Source organism: Giraffa tippelskirchi, chromosome 1 (assembly GCF_054371585.1).
Source record: "Giraffa tippelskirchi isolate mGirTip1 chromosome 1, T2T-mGirTip1v1.2.pri, whole genome shotgun sequence".
Taxonomy (NCBI): domain Eukaryota; kingdom Metazoa; phylum Chordata; class Mammalia; order Artiodactyla; family Giraffidae; genus Giraffa; species Giraffa tippelskirchi.
In genome coordinates this window covers 110602011-110627150 of record NC_137275.1, presented here as the reverse complement: position 1 = coordinate 110627150, position 25140 = coordinate 110602011, and the positions used below count along the sequence as shown (strand labels likewise).

The following is a 25140-nucleotide window of genomic DNA, read 5'->3' as shown; positions in this document are numbered from 1 at the left end:
TGTGCTGGTCCGTCTCCGGATTTTTGCTTTTTTAAGGATACCACTCACAATGGATTGGGCCCACCCAAGCTTAGTGGTGAAGAAGTGCCTGCCAATGCAGGAGACTTAGGTTCAATCCCTGGGTCAGGAAGATCCCCTGGAGAGGAAAATGGCAACCCACTCCAGTATTCTTGCCTGGGAAATCCCATGGACAGAAGAGCCTGGTGCGCTACAGTTCATGGAGTTGCAAAGAGTTGGACATGACTTAGCAACTAAACAACAACGTGTGTGTGTGCTTGCTAAGTCACTTCAGTCATGTCTGACTCTGTGCAACCCTATGGACTAAAGCCCGCCAGGCTCCTCTGTCCATGGGATTCTCCAGGCAAGCATACTGGAGTGGGTTGCCATGCCCTCTTTCAGGGGAGCTTCTCGACCCAAGGATCAAACCCATGACTCTTATGTCTCCTACATTGCAGACAGGTTTTTATCACTTTAATAGTAGGACTCAGTGCCCCCTGGGGAACCCTAGCAACAACAATGACCTCTAATTAAATCCATCCCCTCGGTAAAGATGCGCTCTCTAAATAAGGTCAGCCTCTGAGGCGCTGGCGGTTAAGCACTCCAGTAAATGAATTTATTGTGGATGGGGGTCAATTCAACCCATGACATTTAGGATACTATAACGTTTTAATAAATATTGGCTAATATTGTTACTATTCTTGCCAATAGTATTAAGAGCAGTAGTCAGAATATCATGAGATTGTGTGTTGTGAAACCAATCGCATTAACAAAATAGGATGAAAACCGTTGATTTTCTAGGGTGATAAGTTTCTAAGTAATCAGGAATTTTTTGTTTCCTTCTTCTGTTTTTCTCACCCTTATTTTAAAATTTTTATCATGCCTATCCTTCTCTAGATTTCGCACTATTTAAAAAGGGGGGAAATCTAAAACATCTCTTAAATATTAATATAAGCAGTTGCCATTCAACCATAAATACAAATTCCCAGGCTTTCCTCTCTTTCCCATCTTCAAACAGTGTCTTTTTCGTCTCCAATAGAAACACACCTGTGAAAAGTCCAGCTCCCTGATGGAGGAAGACAGAGGCTCTTTTCTTTCATTCTGTCTTTAACTATTACTTGAAACAGCAGCCTTCTCAGCTGCCTTCGTGTCCATTCCGAGGACTCTCTTTACTTTCCGGCCACACCGTGCGGCATGTAGGAGCTCAGCTCACCAACCAAGGGTCGAACCCTTGCCCCCTGCACTGGAGGCGCGGTGTCTTAACCACTGGACCTCCAGGAAAGTCCCAGTTCTTAGAATGTTACTTCACCATCTCTGCTTTTCCTGGCAGGAAAAACAAGGCATAATGTTTAAATTTCTCTCATCTCTGCTGATGACTGTGTAGTGATTACAACGTACGTGTTACTGCCTGTGGACTGTTTGCAGGAAAAAGGCCCTCAGGCCAGGTGACAAAATCTTTGCCTGTTTTAAAGTTATTCTTTTCTGTCATGATCTTTTTAAATATTTGTTTTCCTCCAGGTATTTGGTCTGTTGGATTTCTGTCTTCCTTGTGTGTCACCATCCTTGAGTTAGGACCCAGTGTTTTGTTTTCAGGAAACAAAATCTTGGATTGTGTAGCTTTCAGATTAAGAAGAAATGAATGATAAAGGTAACCATCATTTTGGAGTATTGATGGGCCACTTTTAAATATATATATATATATAACTCATAGATTATTCAGCTAGAATTTTTATAACTTATTTTATTTTATTTGACCATGCTGGTCTCCGTTGCTATGCGGGCTTTTCTTGTTGCAGAGAGAGGGCGCTCCCCTCTGACTGCAGAGCCGGACCCTGGGCTCGCAGCTCAGTGTTCGGGCCCCAGGGTCCAGAGCACAGGCTCAGTACCGTGGTGTACGGACTGTTGCTCCAGACGTATGGGATCTTCCTGGACCAGTGATCGAACCCGAGTCTCCCGCACTGGCAGGCAGATTCTTTACCACTGAGACATCTGGGAAGCCCCCAGGAAAGAAATTTTAAATTAAAAATGTATTGTTTTCACCTCATAAGATACAAACTGTCTTATTAAAATAGTAAGACTCAGTATTAACACGAGGGTGAGGCAGAAGCCACAGTCCCTGGGACCGTAGTCATGAGCCCTTCTGTCTGGCCCTGCTCCTGATATCTCAGGGTCCCTACAGTTTTAGAAAGACATTTCATGTGCAAGAAAACACAGGATCCGTTAAATGAATTATTATTCATCCAAATGATGGGATGCCTGATGATCATTAAACACTGAGTTAAGGACAATATTTCATGGAAAATGTTCACGATATATCAAGTGAAAGAGTAAGCTAATAAATATAATACAGATTCGATTTTCTGCAATAATGATTAAAAAGTGTGGAAGTGTATACATCAAACTTAAACCATCATTGTTTCTAGGCAATGGCACGATGGAAAAAGCTTTGTGATTTTAGCATTTTATAGATTCTTTAGATGAACATGCACTGATTATGAAATTGGGTGGACTGAAGTTGGGGTCTGTTATAATGTTGAGGGCTGAGGTAAAGCCATTATATAAAGAATCTTGAATATATAACACACTGGAGTATTAACACCCATTCATTTGTTTAATCACTTAACCATTAATTCATTTAACAAATACTTTCTACCCTTTTACTCTATGATAATCACTGAGGAAGGGCTTCCCAGGTGGCTCAGTGGTAAAGAATTCTCCTGCCAATGCAGAATCCCCTGGGTCAGGAAGATCCCCTGGAGTAGGAAATGGTAACCGTCTCCAGTATTCTTGCCTGGAGAATGCCATGGACATGGAGCCTGGCGGACTACAGTCCATGGGATCTCCTATGAGTCGGACAGGGCTTAGCGAATACACAACAACAAAAAGTCATGGTGGAGGCCACCACGGATATACAACAGTGAGCAAAACAAACTCTCCCTGCCCTTAAGGAGCTTAGTGGGGAAAAGGAGAAGTAATAAGAATCACCCAAGTACATGTATAATTATATCCATGATAAGTGCAGTGAAGGAAAGGAATAGTGCTATGAGGGTCCATGGCAGGAATGCAATATCCATATTAAAATTTTAAATTATTATCTAATCAAAATATATAGTGCCTCCTTGTGTGTGTGTGTGTGTGTGTGTGCGCGTGCTGTGTATTGTACGTTGTCACCAGCAGCAGCATCTCAAGTGAATACTCCAAAACTAGGAAAAGGAAATTCTAGCGAAAATATCTAGAAATACCAAAAGAGTGTGAAAATTCTTCAAAAGTAATATTGAAAAAAAAAAATATTGAACCTTTGCATGATGAATCCTGGATAATTGCCTGAAGCTCTTAGTGGTGGACCCCTGAAGATTTAGTTTTCCACCATGCTCTTATCGTGCATGCATTTTCCCTCAGAAGCTGAAAGATAAATCTGACACGCTCTGGATAAACACTGGCTAAGACTCTACACTTGCTGGTATGGGAAGGCGACATGACTTAGTCCTTGTTATCATCAGGTCTCCTATTAGGCAGCCTCGGCAAGGAGTCTGGATAGATCAACGTGTCAGGCTGCGTGCTTGGTGATGATTCAGACTGGGGTTGAGTTGAAGTCGCCACTCAAACAACTGGGAGTGTACAGCCATGCACAATTCCATTTAAACTGCAGGAAAAGTGAGAAGAGGGATAGGGTTTTGAACCCTGGCCCAGGTGGCATTGTGGTCAAGAATCCGCCTGGCAATGCAAGTGACACAAGGGACCTGGGTTCAATCCCTGGGTCAGGAAGATCCCCTGGAGGAAGAAATGGCAGCCTGCTCTACTATTCTTGCCTGGAGAATCCCATGGACAGAGGAGCCATGGGCTGCAGTCCATGGATCACAAAGAGTCGCACACGACTGGGCAACTAAGCACAGCACAGCACTAGAGCCCGGGAGCTGCCACTGCTGAAGCCCGTGCCCCCTAAAGCCCATGCTGGGCAACAGACGAGGCCCACACACCACAGTCAGAGAGTAGCCCCTGCTGTCTTAGCTAGAGTAAACCCGAGTGCAGCTACAAAGACCAACTCAGCAAAATATGTATAAATAAATAAAATTAAACAAGAAGGGCTTCCCCAGTAGCTAAAGCAATAAAGAGTCCTCCTGCAATAAATACAGGAGACACAGGAGATGTGGGTTTGATCCCTGGATTGGGAAGATCCCCTGGAGAAGGAAGTGGCTACCCACTTCCATATTCTTGCCTGGAGAATCCCTACAGACAGAGGAGCCTGGCAGGCTACAGTCCATAGGGTCACAAAGAGACACGACAGGGCACATTCAAGAAAGAATCATGACAAGTAGAGAAATGAAAAAGTGAGATGGTGCTACCACGCCTAGGAGACCAGGGTAGAAAGAACAGGTCCTCCGGGATCATGTCAATGCAACCATATGTCTGGCTTACACTGTTCACTCGTGGCGGGATCTGAACCAAGTCACTTAGCTTTCTGTGCCTTCAGAGACTCAGCTTTAAAATTAGAGAAATAGCCACCACCTTTATCATTTGGTTCTTTGAGGAATGAAGGAAATAGAGCTTGCACCTTTCCTAGCCTAGGACCTAGTACCGGAATGATACACTCTCCTCCCTGAGAATGAAACAGGTGAACGTGCAAACCCCAGCTTCTAGGATTGCTTCTCTGAGCTTTGCTCAACCTCGGTTGTTTAGTCACTGACTCCTGTCAGACTCTCTGCAATCCCACATACTGTAGCCGGCCAGGCTCCACTGTCCATGGATCCTTCAGGCAAGGATACTGGAGTGGGGTGCCATTTCCTTCTCCAGCTGAACCCCAGTGCTCACATCTATAAAGTGGGGATGAAATATTCTCACAGAGAGTTACTGAGAAGACTACAGAAAACTATGTGTGTAGCTCCTGGAAGAGGCTCATCAATGCTAGATCTTCCCAGTGTTTGACATGTGCTAGACCTCCGATGAGCATTTATCAAACTTAGTTGAATCACTCTGTTGTCATTAAGGCTCCCCCCTCCCCCCTGCCCTGCCAAAGGCTTTAATATTTTGGTCAATTGGACTTTAATGGTCAATTGAGTTTATGAGGCAGTTACTTAAAATCCATAGCATTACAACCCACATACCCAAGGATAGAAGTGATGTAACCTACCAGCCACTTGTTGTGAGCTTTGCTTAGGCTCTGAAGTGCTAGTTATCAGAGCCCTATCTACGCTCCCGTCCCCAACGCTTGGAGATACTCAAAGCTCCTTGAAGCCAACAATCGTCTTCTTTCTCTTTTTTGCATATTTCCATGACTGTTACATTGTCTTCTTCACATTTAAAGATGAAAAAGTCCTGCTGTTTATTTGTCTTAGTCTCCCGTGTGATTAATTGTTCCCTCCGTGTAGCAATATTTTTTTTCCAGTCCTATAGTTATGTAAACCAGAACTGCTTTTAAACATGTGGGGTTCATTTTATTGCCATTCATTTCCATTTAAATGACTATGGGACAGGAAAACTATGTCGCCAGCCAACTATCAGTGGCGGTGAGATTGCTGTGTGGGGTCACATCTCAAAAACCGCCAGGAGCTTGGGGAAGAGTGACGACAACGCCCACGATGAGCGAGGGGGAGGCTTACAGCCGCCTCCTCACCTGCGCAAGCGGTTCACGGGCTCTCCGCAGCCACAGCTCGGCGTCCCGGGGAACGTTTGGGGGCGCCCACGATGAGCGAGGGGGAGGCTTACAGCCGCCTCCTCAACCTGCGCACGCGGTTCACCGGCTCTCTGCAGCCACAGCGCGGCATCCCGGGGAACGTTTGGGGGCGTAAAAGGACCTCTGGTCGTCAGGGTGAGTGGGGGGCGAGGACTGATATGGAATACGGGGTCCAAGGGATCCAGACTTTTCTTCCTCAAAGAACAAAGGACGTTCCTATATTCTGAGAGCTTTTGAAATGTTCCCGTGGATGTCCGGGAAGGTGGCAAACGTGTTTATAATCTTATGAGCCTAGAATCTAACCACCCTTCACAGACAAGTCTAAATTATCTCTTCACACTTTTAACCACTCAATTCTCCAGAAGCACAATATCTGTATAAACTGATGTAAACTTTTACTGTGGTTCATAACTTTACTGAGTCAGTCATTCACTGTTTTGGAAAACCTCAGTATTTTCCAGATGCAACAACCAACACAATAAACCTTCATTAGTTGTGTAAATATGTCTAAATAGATAATTCTATGTCTAAGTGTAAATATTTGACAATTACATTTTGTCTCCTAGCATGGTCAAGACTAAATGTTCCTGTATTAAAATCTGTGTCATATTATTACTGCTCTAAAGCACAGTAGTGTTCTCTTATTTCTCATAATTATGATATTACATCTTAAAATTATATGGTACAAAGCTCATATTAGCTATGAACTTTACTGCATAAGAGTAAAAGAGATAGTATGAAATATTTGCTATAAAAATGACATTGGTTTGGGTAGTGTTAAGAACCACTGGTGTAATAGAAGCTTATAATAATGAACTAGTATCAGCACAAATATTTCATGCATCTCCATGTATTTTACTAACGATTCCTGACACACATGAACTGTAGTGTAAACAGGATGTTTGTGAATTCCTCCTGACTGGAAGAAGACTTGTTTTCAAGATTATACCATAAGTGAAAGTACAAGTCCCTCAGTTGTGTCCGACTCTTTGTGACTCCATGGATATTCCATGGAATTCTCTAGGCCAGAATACTGGAGTGGGTAGCCTTTCCTTGCTCCAAGGGATCTTCCCAACCCAGGGATTGAACCCAGGTCTCCCGCATTGCAGGCAGATTCTTTACCAGCTGAGCCACAAGGGAAGCCCATATACCCCCATAAATTAGGGAGGTACCAATTTAACACAAGTTCATTAAGCATCTCTAAAGTGCAAGGCACTTTTCTGAATAATAAGCAGATCACATCTTCCTCACTTCCAGGTCTTATCTTAACTGTGGTCAAGCTAGTCTTGAGGATCTCATCAAAAACCAGATGAATCAGATGAAGGTTACTCGATTTTATTTTCCAAGTTTGGACATCCATTCTATCCTCACTGCAACAAGCCTTTCTCATTAAAACATTTTTATTTTGCAAATATTTATCTACAAACATCTGTCCTTTCCCTCCCTTTTCTAGGAGAGCTCTGGGTATGTACTTGACTCCATAATAAAGATTTTGATTTGTAGAGGCATCCAGGATGTAAAACATCACCAGACTGCAAACCCCAAGTGCTACAAAAGTTGTAAGACATTGGCGATCATTTCCTAAATTATTGACAACTGTATTGTTTGAAAGACTCACAAGTGAAAGGTGCATATTTAAGGAGAAAGACGGCTGATGTGGAAACTCTCAACGCTCTGACCTATCAGTCGGTATGCAACTCTATCTCCATAGAACACCTTTGAAATCAACAAGAACTCTGCTGGCTTCAGGAGACAGGAGCGCGCCTGCAAGAGTAACGTGTGCACCGCGGGTGCCCCGTCTCCCCCAGGGGGACTCCACGCCACAGGTCTGACGACAAAGTCAGGCACCTACTCTTCCCCTTCTAACATGTAACTGATGAGACGTGCTCTTTTTCAAAGGGAATGAGAAAACTGTACAAATTCAGGCTTCGGGCCCATGGGTCTTCTCTCAAATTACCACGCACATCCAACATTTATGCACATATAAGCAGGACATTGATATAACTTAACAAGCTGAAATAAAGATGGACTCTTGTTACCATTGCAATGGTTCATTTTACATGTCAACTTGACTGCCCTTAGGGATGGATGCCCAGACAGCTGGAAGAACATTCTTTCTGGGTGAGTCTGTGCATGTGTGCCTGGAAATGACTGGCATTTGATCTGGTAGCTGGCGTGAAGAGCCACTCTCACCAATCCACCGGGCCCTCGAGTGGAACAGAAAGGTAAGGGAAGGGCAAGTTCTTCCCTCGTCTTGAGCTGGAAGGTCACCGACATGCCAAGACACGGCAGCTCCTGCTCGCAGACCTTCAGACCCCCAAGACTTAAACCAGCAGCCCGCTGGCTCTCAGGACTTTAGACTTGGACCGAAGCATGTCACTGGCTTCCCTGGTTCTCCAGCTTGCAGGTAGCAGATTGTGGAGCATCTCAGCTGTCATAGTGGCTCAGATGGTAAAGAATCTGCCTGTGATGCAGGAGACCCAGGTGCCATCTCTGGGTTGGGAAGACAACCTGGAGAAGGAAATGGTAACCCACTCCAGTATTCTTGCCTGGAGAATTCCATGGACAGGAGTCTGTGGGCTCATGGGGTTGAGTTCATGGGGTCAAGTTCACGTGGTCGAAAAGTGCTGGACATGACTGAGCGACTAACACTTTTCACTTTCAGCTGGCATAAGTGCATGAAGCAACTGCTATCATAAATCTCCTCTTATAACTACATTTATATCTATATCTGTATCTATTACTATATGTTGCTGTTGCTGAGTCACTAAATCATGTCCGACTCTTTGGGCCCCAGTGGACTACAGAACACCAGGTTCCTCTGGCTATCTCCCTGAGTTTGCTCAAAGTCAGGTCCATTGAGTCAGGGATGTTATTATCCTCTGCCGCCCCTTTCTCCTACCTTCAGTCTTTCCCAGGATCAGGGTCTTTTCCAATGAGTCGGCTCTTCGCATTAGATGACCAGAGTATTGGAGCTCTTAAGAGTCTATATATCTATATCTACTTCTATATCCCATTGGTTCTCTTTCCCTAGAGAACCCTGACTTATACCTCTACTTTGCAAAAATAAACCTGACTTTTGATGGGACACTTTGAAAGGTGAAATATTAAAACACACAAAAATGTTTTCTGATTTCTTAACTGCAGCATCTGGTGTGTCAGCCACACCATGGTAAAGCCTCACCCTGCTTTGTCTGTTACAGTGTTTATAGCTCTGGATTTTCATTTGAAAGACTTGTCTATCGTAATTGTACATCCCCACCCAGAAATACGAGGTCTCTGACAATAAGGATTTTGTCTATCACATTAATTTATATGTCTCCAATGCCTACTCACAATGCTTGATATAGAGCAAGAAGTATTTGGTGAATAAATGACCAAATGTTGCCTTATCTTACAGATCAGTAATTTCAAGCTGAAGGGCAACTATAGAGTAAGAGGGGGAGATGCAGATAAATAGAAGAATTTGTGGGCTGTTAAATACTGTGAGTCTATCTTCTGAGATGGTAGCCCTAGGTTATTGTGTCTGATGGAAACTTACAGCTTTCGGAACTTTCTAGGCTTTCCAAAGTCCTCACAATATGTGGGAGACTGATTGAAATCAGTGTGCCTTGCACCTGCGGTAATTTTTAATAGCAACAGAATATAAAGCACTTTTCCCTTCATCCTCCCCTAACGACTCTGGTTCTAGGGACAGGACTTGGCAGAAGTGAGCCACACAAGACCGAGCGTCTTCTTGGACTGACCGTAAGGACTAGATTGTTTCAGAGACCTCGTGGTTGAGGGCATGAGGAAAGTCGTGCAAGGTCAGAGAAGGTCCCTGAGACAATGAGAAAGTCCCCGTTTCCCCTCATGCCTGTCCTGAAAGCGGGGTTTCATGTTCTGGATGCAGAGAGTTGCGGAGGGAGCAATTCTCGCTGCTGTATGTGCGTTCAGATGGGGAAATCGGTTTAGTCTGGAAAGTCATCCTTTGAATGTTTTTGCTTTTATTCAAATCCGTCTTAGAAATGCCCCTTGCTATGCCTTCACCTGACACAATACCCTTGGATGTTGACTAGTTTGCCTAATATGGGACTTTAGAAATGTTAAGCTTCTCCACAGTACTGGTTGAGAATGGCCAGCTAAAATTTTATTGGCTTGGCTTAATTTATACTTAGAGCTAAGACAGTTTATGATTTCAATTCATAAATGACTCTGTTTCAGGATACAAATAATAAGAGCAGAGTGGTTTATCCAGAGAGGTGAGTATTTTATTACACATGATGATGTTCTATTATTATTTATGGTATAAAAATTAGAAGCAGGATCTTTGGAGAAGGAAAAGATCTCATTTTATAAAATTATTTTATGAGAAAGGAGTATTATGTTTAAACTCTGAACTAGATGTTCTTGCGGTATAAAGTGAAGGATAGTCAAACATCACAATCCTGTACTAATTGGGGTCCAGGTAAATTACAAAACTATTTCAATGAAATGCAATTTCCGTGCTGTCAAGTCCTTTAATAAATAGATAAGATGCTCCTTGGGAAAATGCATTTACACAGAATAGCTACTTTTCTTTGAATAGAAAACACAAGTCAATGTCATTCTAGCTAAGTCACATTATTATGAACTACAAATTAGTGAATTCCAAGTAAATCAGATTTTAGTGTGTATTTAAAGTTTTCAATATCTTTAAGTAAGGATTTTTTTGGAAAAAATGCAGTAGTTAGCATATGACTCCTTCAAACTATTGGTGCTTGAAACCAAATTGTTCAAATTTGACTTTCCTGCTCAGTAAATAATAATTTAGAGTTTGGTTCATTCTGTGACTGCAGTCAAGATGTTTTATATTTTAAGTGTCCTGATACATGTTAAATTTTCCCTTTAAATATATACAACTAAGCATCATATATCAAGACTGCCCAAATGTTTAATATTATCTGTACTAATAAAGTAAATTTATCTAATCCAGACCTCTATGTGCAAAATAAAGCATTAAAAGTGAACTGTTAAATGAACTATCGCAAGAATCTTTTCTTTAATTCACCGATTAATTGTACATGGAAAAGATCACTCCTTTATAACTCTCAATACGTCATCTCGGAAATTTCTCTGCTGTTGGTACTCCCTAAAGGGAGGCTAAATAACCAAGCTTCTCTTCCTGGTGGATCCATTGGAAATATGATGCTGTATAAACCCCCAGCAAACAGCTATAAATCTAGCTAACATTCACTGTGTCTGTGAAGATGGAATGATTCTCCCCAGACAAGCTTTGGAAAATAATGTATTGATTTCTGATAGCAATTTATTGTTCTTTGCAATCAACTGTGTTTATACTGTGGCCTTACATTATAGCCCTTCCTCTTCCATTCTTAGTCTTTGGAATATGAAATCAGAGAGCCAGAAAGCTTCAAAGAGGTCACCTCAAAAATCCATGAAATGGAGATGAATTTTTTGAGTCATACAATTTCTACTCGCTCTGGTCTTATTTTAGTAGTCATAGCAAATGACACAGCATTATCTAACCTTGGGCTTCCACCCAAAGTACCTCTAACCCATTTAAAGCAAAGAGCAATTACAAAGTCCCTAAAACTCAGGTCTCCACTCCCCCCAAAATACTGAATCCCAATGCCACCCAAGCGTGTGCTTGGAGGTTTTGACACTGTACGTGTCTTATAAACGTGTGTGCCCAGTTTCTCAGTCGTGTCTGACGCTTTGTGACCCCGTGGCCTGTAGCCCACCAGGCTCTTCTGTCCGTGGGATTCTCCAGCCAAGAACACTGTAGGGGTTGCCATTTCCTTCTCCAGGGGATCTTCTTGACCCAGGGATCGAACCTGTGTCTCTTATGTTTCCTGCATTGGCAGGCGGGTTCTTTACCACCAGTGCCACTTGGGAAGCCATACGAATTTGATGTGAGTCTTCATCCAAAAAAAAAGAGTAAAATAGGGACTTCCCTGGTGGTCAGGTGGTTAAGAATCTGTCTTGGGATATAGCAGACACCAGTTCGATCCTTGGTTGGGAATTAAGATCCCACAAGCTTCAGAGCAACCAAGCCTGTGTACTGCAATTACTGAGCCCCACAAGTAAGGACAAATAAGCCAAATGAATAAGTAAATACTCTTTAAAGGAATAAAATATTAATAATAAGCTCTACGAGTTCTCTTTGTTCTGACAGGGATCAGTAGGAATTATTCTAACATCCTTATCCATCAATGGGCACGAGCATTCAAAACCTGGAAACCACTGTCCTCTGCAAGCTGAGGTCATACAATGAGAACGTCTTCTTCCAGACACAGTTCGGGATTGTTTCCTTCCTTGCTCTTTCAGTCTCGATTCCATAAAGCAGAGCCTGCTCAGGGGATTCAGGCACAAGTTTACTGAGAAAAATATTGTAGCACACATTCTTCTCCACTAAAGTTGGAATAATGTAGATGGCGGGCTTCTGGGCATCCGTCTTGCCATTAGTAGAACCTGAGCATGAAATTAGCACAGAAAAAACTGGAGAGACCTGGCCCCCTGACATTGTTGACTCCCTAAAACCCAAATTTAACGTGGGCTGTTTTCATTATGTGGTGGTCTAGTTGCTAAGTCGTGTCCAACTCTTGAGAGTCAATAGACTGTCGCCTGCCAGACTCCTCTGTCCATGGAATTCTCCAGGCAAGAATACTGGAGTGGGTAGCTATTCCCTTCTCCAGGGCATCTTCCCAACTCAGTGATTGAGACCTTGTCTCCTGCATTGCAGGCAGATTCTTTAAAGACTGAGCTATGAGGGAAGCCCCAAAACCATCTAACCATAAGCAGCTCGTCCGGGATTTAAACCCAGGATCTTTCGCACCCAAAGCGAGAATCATTCCACTTGACCAACAAGCCACCTCTAGGTGAGAGCTATTGGACTTCCCTGGAGCTGGGAAAGAATCTGCCTGCAATGCAGGAGACCCTGGTTCAATTCCTGGGTCGGGAAGATCCCCTGGAGAAGGGATAGGCTACCCACTCCAGCATTCTTGGGCTTCTCTGGTGGCTGGGCTGGTAAAGAATCTGCCTGCAATGCTGGAGACCTGGGTTTGATCCCTGGGTTGGTAAGATCCCCTGGAGAAGGGAATGGCTACCCACTCCAGTATTCTGGTGTGGAGAATCCCATGGACTGTAGTTTCATTATATATACTTAAAACTGATTTTCTCTGTTTTGCGTAAGTTAATTAGCATAAGAATTTCTATCATGGAGAATCAAAAGTTTTCACTTATGGAAATGTCAGGCTTACTCCTTGAGACTACCAGGCTCAAGAATATTGAAGAGTCATCGAAACTTCTGTGAACTTACACTCATTTGCCCTCTGGGAAATTCTCCCTTCTGTCCTCCAGGTCTTTTGCTGTAACACAGCTAAAGATATCCCTGATTATGGATTGCTGGTTATACATTCTGGTTCGTGCATATAAATATTTTAGGAAAAAGTAAAGCTTTAAAAGAAATCCACTGATGAGAACCGTATCAACAGAAGAGAAGGTATTGAAAGCAGGATAAACGATGGTGGCATTTAAGCAACGAGATGGTGAGCCCAAAGTGAAGGAAGTTGTCACTTCTTTTCTGCCCACGACTTTCTTGATGAATCGTCTCAAACCTGGCGCACATCCTGCAGTTTACAACAGCTCCTACTCACCATTATCTTACGTATCAACCGTTTCGATTCAGACCAGACATGTACCCTGTATGGATTTGCTTGATATCCCTGACTTTTAACATGTTTCTTGCCTGTAAGTAAAACTGGAAACGAGAGCTTCTTGATGGGATCTTTTATATCGATAGTTGTTTATAAACTAAAACAAAAGTAATGGTTTCAAGCTGAAGCTTTACCAGTCACAAAATAAATATTAAGCCATCTACTAACTCTCATAGATGTATGTATTTGGGGAAAAGAAAATTCAGACAAATTAAAGCGCCGTATCAGTAATTCACAGTGATTGAGGCAGAGATAAAGCTGGGTGCGAGACTCCCGCTCGCTTGCTAAGTGGTATCCAACTCTTTGCAACCCCGCGGACCCACAGCCCACCAGACGCCTCTGCCCGCGGGATTCCCAGGCACGAACACTGGAGCGGGTTGCTGCGGGGAGAGAGATTTAGACGGCGTGTTCAGGCTCTCTCAGCCCACGTTTTGTAAATAATAATGTAACCACTGGGATCCCATGGCGCTGTGCATGTGCTCACGAGGTCCCTGCTTGGTCGCGGGCTACTTTGTGCGGTAGTCCTACGCGAGCTCCACCTGGAAGGCAGCGGCTTCCCCGCTGCGCCCCGGGCGGTGTCCATGGGCTCAGCCCGAGCGGAGAGAACGCGGCGCGGCTGCCGCCCCGGCCGGGAGGGCAGAGGAGCGCGCGGCTCCAGCGGCCCCTCCGGCCCCGAGCGCCGTGCCCGCCCCGGGGATCAGGGACAGCGCGGGCAGGGAGGACAGGAGACGGTTGTCACTTCCTCCTCCGGGGGATCTTCCCAATCCAGGGTTCAGAACTGCGTCTCCTATGTCTCTTACACTGGCGTGCCACTTGGGAAGCCCATCCTTGCTCATATATTATCATCTCTATATCTTTTATATAGATCTTTCAAATCAAGTGATATTCTATCAGCTAGTCTATCCTCCTGTGAACTTTGTCTCTGAAAAAGTTCAATCCTTTGGCCTAGTATCTCCACACCTAAGACTATATCCCAGGTAATATTAGTGATAATGGTGATACTCACAAACATTTAAGTATAAGAACACTCTTTCAGGATTGCTTAAAAGCCTTTATAAAATGATGCCTAGCAAAAGGGAATTTTTAAAAAACTTATGGCGAATTCTATGTAATGGACAGTCACACAGCCATGAGAAATCATATTTATAAACAAATGATAATGACTTGAGATGGAGTGATGGCTCCACATACTAGTCTGCTTGGTGTCTGTATATTTAACTACCCAAAGCCACATGGAAGGAAAAACAGCCAACTAATCCAAAAGGCTAATAAGGAGATAAAGATATGACTCTGTGCTTGGAGAGGCTGTTTTTATTTTCTCAGAGGCCAGAGGATGGAAAGATGTTAGATTAGGAGACACAAGTTCTATAGAAGCTGGATTCCTGGGCAGACCATGTGTCCTAGAAGTGGGAGGGAGAAGGCAAGAATATTCCATTGCAGGATGCAGGGAGAGGAGTTAAGACTGCGTTACTACCGTTAGTCATCACTTGAAGGGCCGCCATCCAGCAGCCTCGTGTGCTCTTCAACTTCCCAGGGGAGAGGAACGGGGAGATGGACTGATCGGGAGGGATGAGAAGGGGTCCTTGCTATCTTGGACAAGGCAGAACTTGGTAGAACGAGCAGGAAATAGCCACAATTATGATGGCAGTGGATGAATCACGTAGTAAAACCTTTTTAAAAAATACAATATGTGGCCATTCTGAGATGTCTTCTTTCCTTCCATGACTATTTCGCAGGCACCTGTTATCTGCCAGGTTCCCTACCAGGTGCCGGCTGTGCACCATGGACATGGTGGGTTTCTGCCCTCAGGAGGCTGTGTGCTCATGGAGGGACACGCAGGTCAGAGCAGATAGGACACGGGAGAGCATGATGGGATCACACCGGGGCTGTGCTTTTCTGGATAGAAATATACCACCATTCATATGAACGGTTTCATGAAGAATTTTGAGTTTTACTGGTCTAGCACGTAAGCCAGTCTTCAAGAAATGCCTGGAGATGGGGCTGATAGATAGCTTCTGGTTTGATTTCTTTAAAAAATGTTATGTTGAAACTGGGGGAAAGGATTCTCTCATCAAGTGTCTGAGTACGCAGGTCTCAGTGATGATATATTGATATCTGGTGTGTTGGAGTCCGTTTTGAAATGTATTAGTAATAACTAGTAACTGATAGAGAGCACCAACAGGCTTCTCTGGTGGCTCTGATGGTAAAGAATCTGTTTGCGATGCAGGAGACAAGCGTTCAGTCACTGAGTTGGGAGGATGCCCTGGAGAAGGGAATGGCTATGCACTCCAGTATTCTTGCCTGGAAAATTCCAGGGACAGAGAAGCCTGGCAAGCTACAGTCCATGGGGTTGCAAAGAGTCGGATGTGACTGAGTGAGTGACTAACACTTTCACTTTTCACAGAGAGTACCAAAGATTTTAAAAATCCTTAAAAAAAAAAAAACATAGCAAATCATATTCAAATGAAATAATGGCTTGCATCATGATACCTAGGAGAGGAAAGATTGGCAGGCGCGGGTAACCCGTTGAACCCCATTCGTGATGGGGATCGGGGATTGCAATTATTCCCCATGAACGAGGAATTCCCAGTAAGTGCGGGTCATAAGCTTGCGTTGATTAAGTCCCTGCCCTTTGTACACACCGTCCGTCGCTACTACCGATTGGATGGTTTAGTGAGGCCCTCGGATCGGCCCCGCCGGGGTCGGCCCACGGCCCTGGCGGAGCGCTAAGAAGACGGTCGAACTTGACTATCTAGAGGAAGTAAAAGTCGTAACAAGGTTTCCGTAGGTGAACCTGCGGAAGGATCATTACCGTGGTCGGTGCCGAGAGCGGCGCGGCGGCCTCGCCTCGCCTCGCCCCGCCCGGCTCGAGAGCCTCTCCTCCACCCGTGCGGCGGGCGCGGGATGGGCAGGAAGGGGAGAGGGGGGAGAGAGACGTCCGGGAGGCGCCCCGCCCCGGGGCCGGGGCCGGTGGCCTTTCCGGGGCTCGGGGGACGAGGGGTCGCGCGAGAAGGTGGGGGGCGGCGTGCAGCGTGTGTCGGGGGTCGGGCGGGAGAGGCGGCTCCCCTCCGCCTGCCCGCCCCGCCCCGCTGGCCCCTCCGCGCGCCTCCGTTCCCCGGCCGGAGGGGTCCCCCGCCCCCCGGCGCCCGGTGGCGTCGTCTCCGGTGTCCCTCCCTCTCCCGTCCGACCTCCCTGCCACGTCGCTCGAGGTTGGGTCCGAGGGCTCGGCGCGCCCCCACCCCCACCCCCACCCTCACCCCCACCCCCACCCCCACCCCGACCCCACGTGCCTTCGCCCCGTGGCGCCGGCCACGGCTGCCTTTGCCCCGGTCGCGGATCCTCCGGTCGCGTCTCGCGAGCTGTGCGGCGTGACGGGTGGCGGCTCCCCGCCGCGGGGCCGCTTGCCCGCCCGTCGCCTCCCGCCGCCGGCCCTGGACCGGTCTGCCTCGGCTGGTCGTCGGTCGTCCCGCTGCTCTGGGCCCGCCGCGCGGTCGCCATGCGCCTCCCCGCGCCCTCCGAGCCTCGGGGCTCGCCCCCACTCCTCCCCCCACGCCCCCCGCGGCCGTCTCGTCTCTTCCGGGTCTCTCGCCCTCTCGTCCCCCCTTCCCTCTGTCGCGTCCCCTGCCCGCTCGGTGCTTCCCGTCGGCGCCCCCCCCCGCCCTCGGTGGCGGGTGGGGGAGAAGGGTGCCTGGGACACGCGGGCGCGGGTAGGGGCACCCCGAGGGTGGAGGGGAGAGGGCGGGGTCCGGGGGAGACGGCCGTAGGGGCGTCGCGAGGTGGTTGACGGGGAGAGGGCTCCGCCCCGTTTCGGGGGGACGTTGGGGTGGTCGTCTGGCGTCGGCGGGGGACCCCCGGGCGGCGGCGTTCGACCGGGGCACGGCGGGACCCCGTGCGTCACGGGCCGGCAGCGCCGAGGCCCGCGGGCGGCCGCGGGGGGGGCCGCGGTGGTGGTCGACGTCGGGGCGGTGGCCCGTGGGGCGCGCCGTGCCCCTCGCCCGCCTCCCCCCTTTCCAGGTATCTAGCGCGTCCCGGCGCGGAGGTTTAAAGACCCCTTGGGGGGGGTCGCCCGTCCGCCTCGGGGTCGGGGCGGTCGGGCCCGCGGGGAGTCGGGAGGTGCTTCCCGTCTCCCCCAGACTCCGCCGTCCCCCGAGGGGCCGGGGTGGCGCGCCACGGTCACCGCCGCCGCCGCGGCCGTCGGGAGGGGACCTGCCCGGCGGTCGTCGTGTGGGCGGGCTGTGGCCGTGTGCGGTGCTCTGCGTGCGCCCGACCCCCCGCGTCCCTGGGGGAGGGTGGGGAACCCCCGGGCGCCTGTGGGGTGTCCGAGCCCGCCCTACCGGGTTGGCGCCGGACGCCCCGTCGTGTGAAACCTTTCCCGACCCCTCCGGTCTGCTGTTTTCTGTCTGACTTGGCCGGCCAGAGGCAACCCCCCCGCCCCCACCTCCGGGGAAGGGAAAGCGGGAGGGCTGTGCTGTGCCAGGGGCGGGCCTCCCGCCGAAACGAAACCCTCGAACACCTCGAAAGACTCTTAGCAGTGGATCACTTCGCTTGTGCGTCGATGAAGAACGCAGCTAGCTGCGAGAATTAATGTGAATTGCAGGACACATTGATCATCCACACTTCGAACGCACTTGCGGCCCCGGGACGCCTGTCTGAGCGTCGCTTGCCGATCAATCGCCCCTCCGGGTGCCCGTGTCGTGTGCACGCCTCCCCGGGGGTCGCACGGCTGGGGGGTGTCCTCGCAGGGCCGCCGTGCCCTCCGTCCCCCTAAGTGCAGACACGGCGTCCCCCGTCTCCGCGGCCAGGGGGACGCCGCCCGCGAGAGGAGAGAAGGGGACGTGAGCTCGCGCCGAGGCCCCCGGCCTGCCGGGCCTCCGTGATGGGTCCTCCTCTTGGAGAGCTTGCTCGCGCCGCAAGCGGCCTTTGGGGGTCGCTGCCCCTGGGGTGTCGGGGGGGGGGGTTGGGGACGGTCTCGCGCCGCGCGGCGGGGGCCCGCGGGGGTGGTGGGGTCGCGTTTTCGGTCCGCCGTCGTGCGCCGTCCTGCCCTTGGCGGCGGCGTTTCCCGGCGCCCGGACGGCCCCCCTTCCCTCTGCGGTGCCTTCCCCGCCGCGCGTGCGCGGCCCGCGCCTGCCCCGTGGCGGCTCTCGCCCCGTCGGGACGGGCGGCTCGCGCCCGAGGCCGAGTCCGCGTGCGCGTCCGCACCCCGGGGACGCGGGCCCCGGCGGCGGCCCGCGGGCCGCCGCGGCGTCTGCCCGCCGCTGCGCTGGACTTACAGCCAGAGAGTTGGAAATTGTCATAAAACATATAGACTGCTCTGTACATACTGAAAATATTTCTTATGTAATTTTTATTAACTTAGAGTGAGCGACAGAGCTCAGCCCTTTGAAAATGAGATGGGTCAAACCTCAATGGCCTGACGCGCAGGCGTCTAGGAACGTGTAATTGACATTTAAGTTCTAACCTCTGCATCTTCCTTTTTCTTCCATTAAGTAAGGGTCTCATTCCAGAGGGGAAAAGAGTAGAGCTGAGTAACTTCTGAGAACACAGATTTTTGCTTTTTTTAAATTAAAGTCAAGTTGACTTACAACATTATGTTAGTTTTAGGGGGAGAGCACAGTTTTAATAAGGCAGGAACCCTGCCGGAGTCCTGCTCCAGTTGGCCCAGGGGTTCCTTCAGGAAGGACGGCATTGGCGATGCGAAATGAGAAGACACAGCAAATCTTAGAGTCTCCAAGTGTCTCCTGACTTGATTGTTTTCAAGACAGCTTTTATATTTTTAGTGGTACATAGAAACAAATGTAACGTGTAGAGTCATACCAAATCAGCTTAATGGCTCAGCAGTTTTGACCCTTGTGGACACCATTTGCATATCTTAGCTACAAAAAGTTTCATTTTGTTTACATCATCTTCTGGCCTGGGGGCCTGCTAACATCTTGTGACTCTTTATTGATAAGGGTTGGTCAGCCAGAACACTTTTGTTATCAGGCACAGCAGGAAAGAATTCATCAACAGAAAGTTTCAAAGTAAAACCTGTTTTCCGTAATCTATCCTAGGCCTTGAGCCTAACAGAAAAGAATGTGGTCCCATAAAGTCATAGACCAGCAAGCTGAAACAATGTAGCGCAAAGGTCACTTCTTAGCAAAAATCACCAGCTGAATTAACAACTGTCTTATTATTTGTATTAAGGCTAAGCTTTTATTTTTATAATTCTTAAACTATTATATTTTTATTATGTAGGCTAAATATGTTAGGAGCAAAAATATAGCAAGTAAATATAGACTAACAGTTTCATAAAGCAGTGTTTCTTACGTTTTCTAATAAGCCCTTTCCTACAAAGGGCTCTGTGTCCATTGGGGCTCTCTGTGCGGAGGCTCTTAATGCTGTTTATTGTTAAGGAGCAGTCATGCACATTAGCTCCAAAGGCACAGGTATTTTTATCAAGCAAACTAATATACTAGTAAGAGAAGTGTCAATTAAAATACTCTATATCCTAGATAATCTTATAGGGAACTACCGTTCAGGGGCCGTAAAGTTTTCAGATTGATCTATTTGAGAAGAGATCAGGAAAGGCCTTCTACCTAAGCCGCAGAAAATAAGAAGAGGTTTATTAGAAAGATAGATATCATCTTTAAGGTGAGCACTGAGGCAGCCTTCCGAGAATCCCTGAGGCCTGAGTTGCTCTGCTCATCAGGTCTTCTCCTCATGACTCTGTCATGGGTGGGATCTCGTGAGCTGGCTCCTGGCGGAACCCAACCTCGCAGGCATTATAGTTTCTGTATTTGGGTGTGGTGTGTGCTCAGTGGTGTCTGACTCTTGGCAAACTCCATGGACTGTAGCCCGCCAGGCTCCTCTGTCCATGGGATTCTAAAGGCAAGGATACTAGAGTGGCCTGTCATGTCCTCCTCAAAGGCATATTCTATTTTTATTACAATATTGGATTATGCCAAGTGGTCTGTTTTTGTTTTCTACTATTTTCCCCAAATTTGCAATATTGTGAGCATTTATATGTTCACAATCCCCAAAAGAAGATTTTGAATTGTGTAATATCTTATCCCTTAGGAGCTGTCATAATTTATTTAGCCATTTCTCTATGTGGACATCATTTTTAAAATTTTCTAAGCCAAAAAACCTGAAATGGACATTCTTCTATTTAAATTTTTTTCCACACCATGAGTTACTTCTCTAGGCTAAATTCCTAGATGTCAAATTGTTGCTTCAAAAAGTTGAGCTTTTAAAGCTGTTGACCTTGCCTTCTAGAAAGGTTAGATTTTTCAGTCCTGCATCAGGACAGAGGAGTTCCTTTCTTCACTGCCCTACTCAGTTATCAGCTTTAGAGAAGCACTGATTAGTGCTCATAGATTTCTTCTTTTCAAACACAAAAGTAGAATGGGAAGATGCAATAAGGCAAAACAGAGTATCAACCCTCCCCTTGTTCTCACTCCCCACCCCACCCACCTCACATATACGCACTCGCCCTCTCGCAGCACTAAGACCCCCACCCCAGACATAGCTCCATTCTATTCCAATGCATACACTCTCAGATGTCTTCTGTACAGTCGAGTCATATGTACGCCCACGGACACAGACTGTTCATAGCTGTGATCTTATGATTCACATTGCACCGCGGTGTGACTTATTTTCCAAGAAAGAATTGAAAATATTTTGATAATTTTTTTATCTGTAAAAATTGGTTATGTCATTCTTTTGTTATGGCTTAATAGAATTCCAAAATGAATCATAAATAATGTCTCCATGGCCTTATTGACCTTTTGATATCATGATACATATTTATTTGTGCATCTGTTGGCTGTTTATCTGAGACCTCACAGAAAGGCATGCTCCCTGAGGTCAGGGTCATTGTGTGTCTCTTCCAGTCTGAATTTCCATAAGCCACACTATTTTGGTTGTGCTCAAATATCAAAGGATTGGAGGAAGAAGGGCATTTAGATTTTTCTCCACTGCTAAAATGGACACGTTTGAACATGTATCTCCATGCACATGAATGAGAATTGCTGTTTTTCTCTTTTTGGGCCCTGATACTCAGCTTGTGGGATCTTAGTTCCTCAACCAGGAATCAAACCTGTGCCCCCTGCAGGGAAAGTGTGCAGTCTTAACCACTGGACCACCAGGGAAGCCCCAAGAATTTCTTAAAACTGACCTACTAGGGTTTCCCTGGTGTCCACTGGTCAGTAATTCACCTCGCAATGCAAAGGACTCTGGTTTCAATCCCTGGTCTGCGGATGCCACATGCCACGAGGCAGCTCAGCCCATGAGCCACAACTGCTGAGCCCAGGGTGGCAGCTACAGACACCTGCATACTCGAGAGCCTGTGGTGCCCGACACGCGACGCTCTCGCGGCGAGGTGCACACGCCCCAGCGAGGAAGGAGCCCCCACTCGCCCCAGCGAGAGAGAGCCCACGGGGAGCAAGAGACCCAGTGCAGCCAAAAGTAAAATCGATTAATTAAAAAATAACCTTCTAGAAGAAGAAAGCCTTGCTCGAAGTGCATATAGTGTTTAATTTCTGGTAGAACTGCCCTTCTCAAGAACTAGATAACTTTCACTCCCACCAATCACGTCTGGGAGTTTATCTGCTTTGCTACATACTCTCCAGGACCGTGGGTATGATTGGTTAATGAGGCGGTTTTGATTTTGGCAAGCATCAGCAGGAGCGCCATCTACAGCTCCTCAGGCTGCACACTGCTCAACTCTGAGGGTGCCATTCGCATGACCTCCAGCACCAAGGGCACCGCCGCGCCCTCCAGCGTGGCTACTCTAGGAGTTCAGGGGATGGTCTCTGAGCATTTCTTCTTTCTTCTTGTGGTGCAGATACTGACAACTGCAAGCTGACCAATCCTATGCTGCTTATGGAACTTAACTAGATAAATGGCAGTTTCTTGAAAATGCTGCAGGACCTCAAAAGACTTTTACTGTACTTTGATTTCAGACTTCTAGATTTGTATGGTATTTTCAGTCTTAACATTTGTCTCCCTCACACCTAATATGATAGCATCTTTTAGCTGATTGCCTTTATCATTTTTTCCCAAGGTGTTCAACTTAGTTTTCATAGAGATAATTCTCCTTTCACACTTACAACTTATCAGTTTATATAATGCTTAATTAAATGGTATAATTATAATAGCAAGTACAATTACCATGAACAGATTTAAGACAACAAAGTGAACACTTGGCAAGCACCAAGCTTCAATAGAAGTGTGCAGGAAAACTAGAGATTAGTCTACCAGCCTGGAGTCTTCAGCGTGGAGGCATAAGGAGTCAGGATGCTTTCCAGAAGGAACATGTGAGTTAATTAATGCAGCAAGGTGGCCAAGTAGAGGTCAATTCACAGAGCGTCAGAAATGCCTGCAACAGTGCAAGCAACTGCCCCCTCCAACCAGTGAGTAAATCATTCCAGAGTAAGAATCATGTAAGAAACACAGATCTGTTGTTTCTTTCTCCGTCTCCCTTCTCCATTGCCTTTCGCCGTATAACCATCAGACTCGCTGGGGCTTAATGACGCAGGATTCCCTTTTCTACAGCCTTGCCTAAAAATACAAGGCAACTGCTTCTTGGGATGCTTACACAGAAAAACAGAGATCTCTTTGTACCCAAGAGCAGAAGTGGCCAGATTGAATCATTGACCTAATGTATGTCAGTTTCCAATAGGATGCCCTCCTAAAGAGATTTTCACAGTTAGTTCACCCTGCAGATGATTTCTGTCCTCTGTACTGACCTTAGAATTTTACCTAAGATGGAATGAGGATTCCCTAAGATGGCTTTTGCGCTGAAAAGATGCCAAATACTTTGCAATTTAGCTTTTAATGTATAGATAAAATACTAGAATCATTTCTAGTGGCATTCAGCGTTACCGGCATCTACAGAAATTTATCATCTCCCCGCATAGTCTCATCTGATCAAAAAGCTGCCATCTCATCTCCCTCCAATCCTATGTTTTTAAAGGCACGGTGCTTGTATAATGCTGCTCTAGGAGGATTTATTGCTAAATAATTGAACAACATCGATCTTAAAGTTGAATTACCTGACCCAGGATCTTTCCTTATGTTAACAAAGTGACTGATTCCTGTAAAAAATCAGCTTATTAGTAAATTTAGACTTTGAGATTCTTGGTTTATTCAGAAAATTTGGAAATACTTTATTTTATCCATTTAAAAGCAAGATATAACCATTTAAGCCTTTCTTTTTATTTTTGATTTTATGGCGAGTAGTTAATAACTTACATCAGACAAAAGATTATTTTATTACTATTGATGTTAGACTATCTCACCTCTGAAGAATGAAACAATGTTATTTTTCTTGGTGGATTAATGTCTCCATAAATTGCTGCAAAACTATGCTTATGTTGACAAACATAGGATTTGTTGGTGAGCCTGAAATACGGAAATTTCTGCTATATTTCTTGGGATGTAAATATGTGTTTATGCATTCATCAAACATTCATTATAACCTTGCTTTGCACCAAATTTGTCCAGGGAGTCAAGAGTACAAGAACCTCTGCCATCAGAGACTGTCAGTCCAGACGAGAAAACAGACATAACTACAGGCAATTTAAATGCTCCATACAGATAATTACACAATGTTAGAAGGTTGAGAGGGGGCACCTAATGTAACTTGGCTATTTAGAACAACAAATCTGTGGTTCTCTTAATCTACTCTCTCTACATCTCTTTATAAAAATCCTGACTCTCATCTAAGAAACTCACATTTTTAAATTACCTTCGAGAAGATACTTTGAATCATTTTGCTGAAAGACATTCTCGGATTGTCTCATAACTAAGAGCTGGGTAGTTTGGCTTTGGCCTAGAGCGGAGGTCAGCCAATGACTGTGGTCCACGCACCAAATACTTCTGCCACTTATCTTTGACCAAGGCTCAAGAATGATTCCTGTAGTGTATTTTTTTTTTTTTTTTTTTTTAGTGGTCGAAAGATAAGCAAAGGAAGTTTCCTGAACACAATGTAAAGAGGAATGGATGACCCTCTTTTCAGGGCAAAGACTAACATGAGAGAAGAGAAATACAAGCTCAGACACAAAATCTAAGGGTGGAAGACAATGCCAAAGCATTCAGTTATCCAGGTACATCACATTATAATGTAGTATTTTTCAATCAAAATTAACACCAAAACATCCATGATAAACAAAATATTTTTAATGCACAATTACTATTATTAATTCCTTTAACTAATGGCTCACCCTAACACTACTCTTGACCCGATCTTTCTTTAAAATTTTGATTTTTCATTCATCATGGGTTTCTTTTGTTTTTTGTTTTTTTTGCACTGGGTCTTCACGGCTGCCTGAGCTTTCTCTAGCTGCAGCAAGTGGGGCTGCTCTGTGTTCCAGCACGTGGGCTTCTCATTGCAGTGGCTTCTCGCTGCTGAGCACTGGGCCTGTGGGCTTCTGCAGTTTGGCTCATGCACTTAGTTGTCCCAGAGCATGTAGGATCCTCCTGGGCCAGGGAGCCAACCCGTGTCCCTGGCATTGGCAGGTGAATTCTTAGCCACTGTACCATCAGGAAGTCCCATCATGGGATTTTAAATTATTTTTGACTTTTAAAACTATTGCATTAAAATATCATTTATCTGGGGACTTCCCTTGTGGTCCAGTGGCTAAGATTCTATGCTCCCAAGGCAGGGGGCCTAGGTTCAACCCCTGGTCGGGGAACCAGATCCCACATGCCACAAGTAGGAATTCACGTGCTGCAACCAAGACCCAGTGCAAATAAATAAATAAAAATATTTTATAAAATAAAGTATGGTTTATC

At 46.3% G+C, this 25140-nt stretch overlaps 1 protein-coding gene and 1 pseudogene across 2 annotated transcripts in view; one reads left to right on the top strand and one right to left on the bottom strand.

Annotated features, from left to right (window-relative positions):
• LOC145506257 (olfactory receptor 4A47-like) overlaps positions 1–25140 on the bottom strand; it is a 249206-nt gene that overhangs the window by 145785 nt on the left and 78281 nt on the right. Inside the window, exon 1 of one of the 2 annotated variants that reach the window (XM_081490460.1) lies at positions 16652–16900. The exons of the other annotated variant lie outside the window; for it this stretch is intronic. The gene's annotated coding sequence lies outside the window, so the exon portion shown is untranslated. Of the gene's footprint in view, positions 1–16651; positions 16901–25140 lie in introns of those variants that run through there. 2 annotated transcript variants of the gene reach the window in all.
• On the top strand, positions 17886–18024 carry LOC145522024 (5.8S ribosomal RNA; annotated as a pseudogene).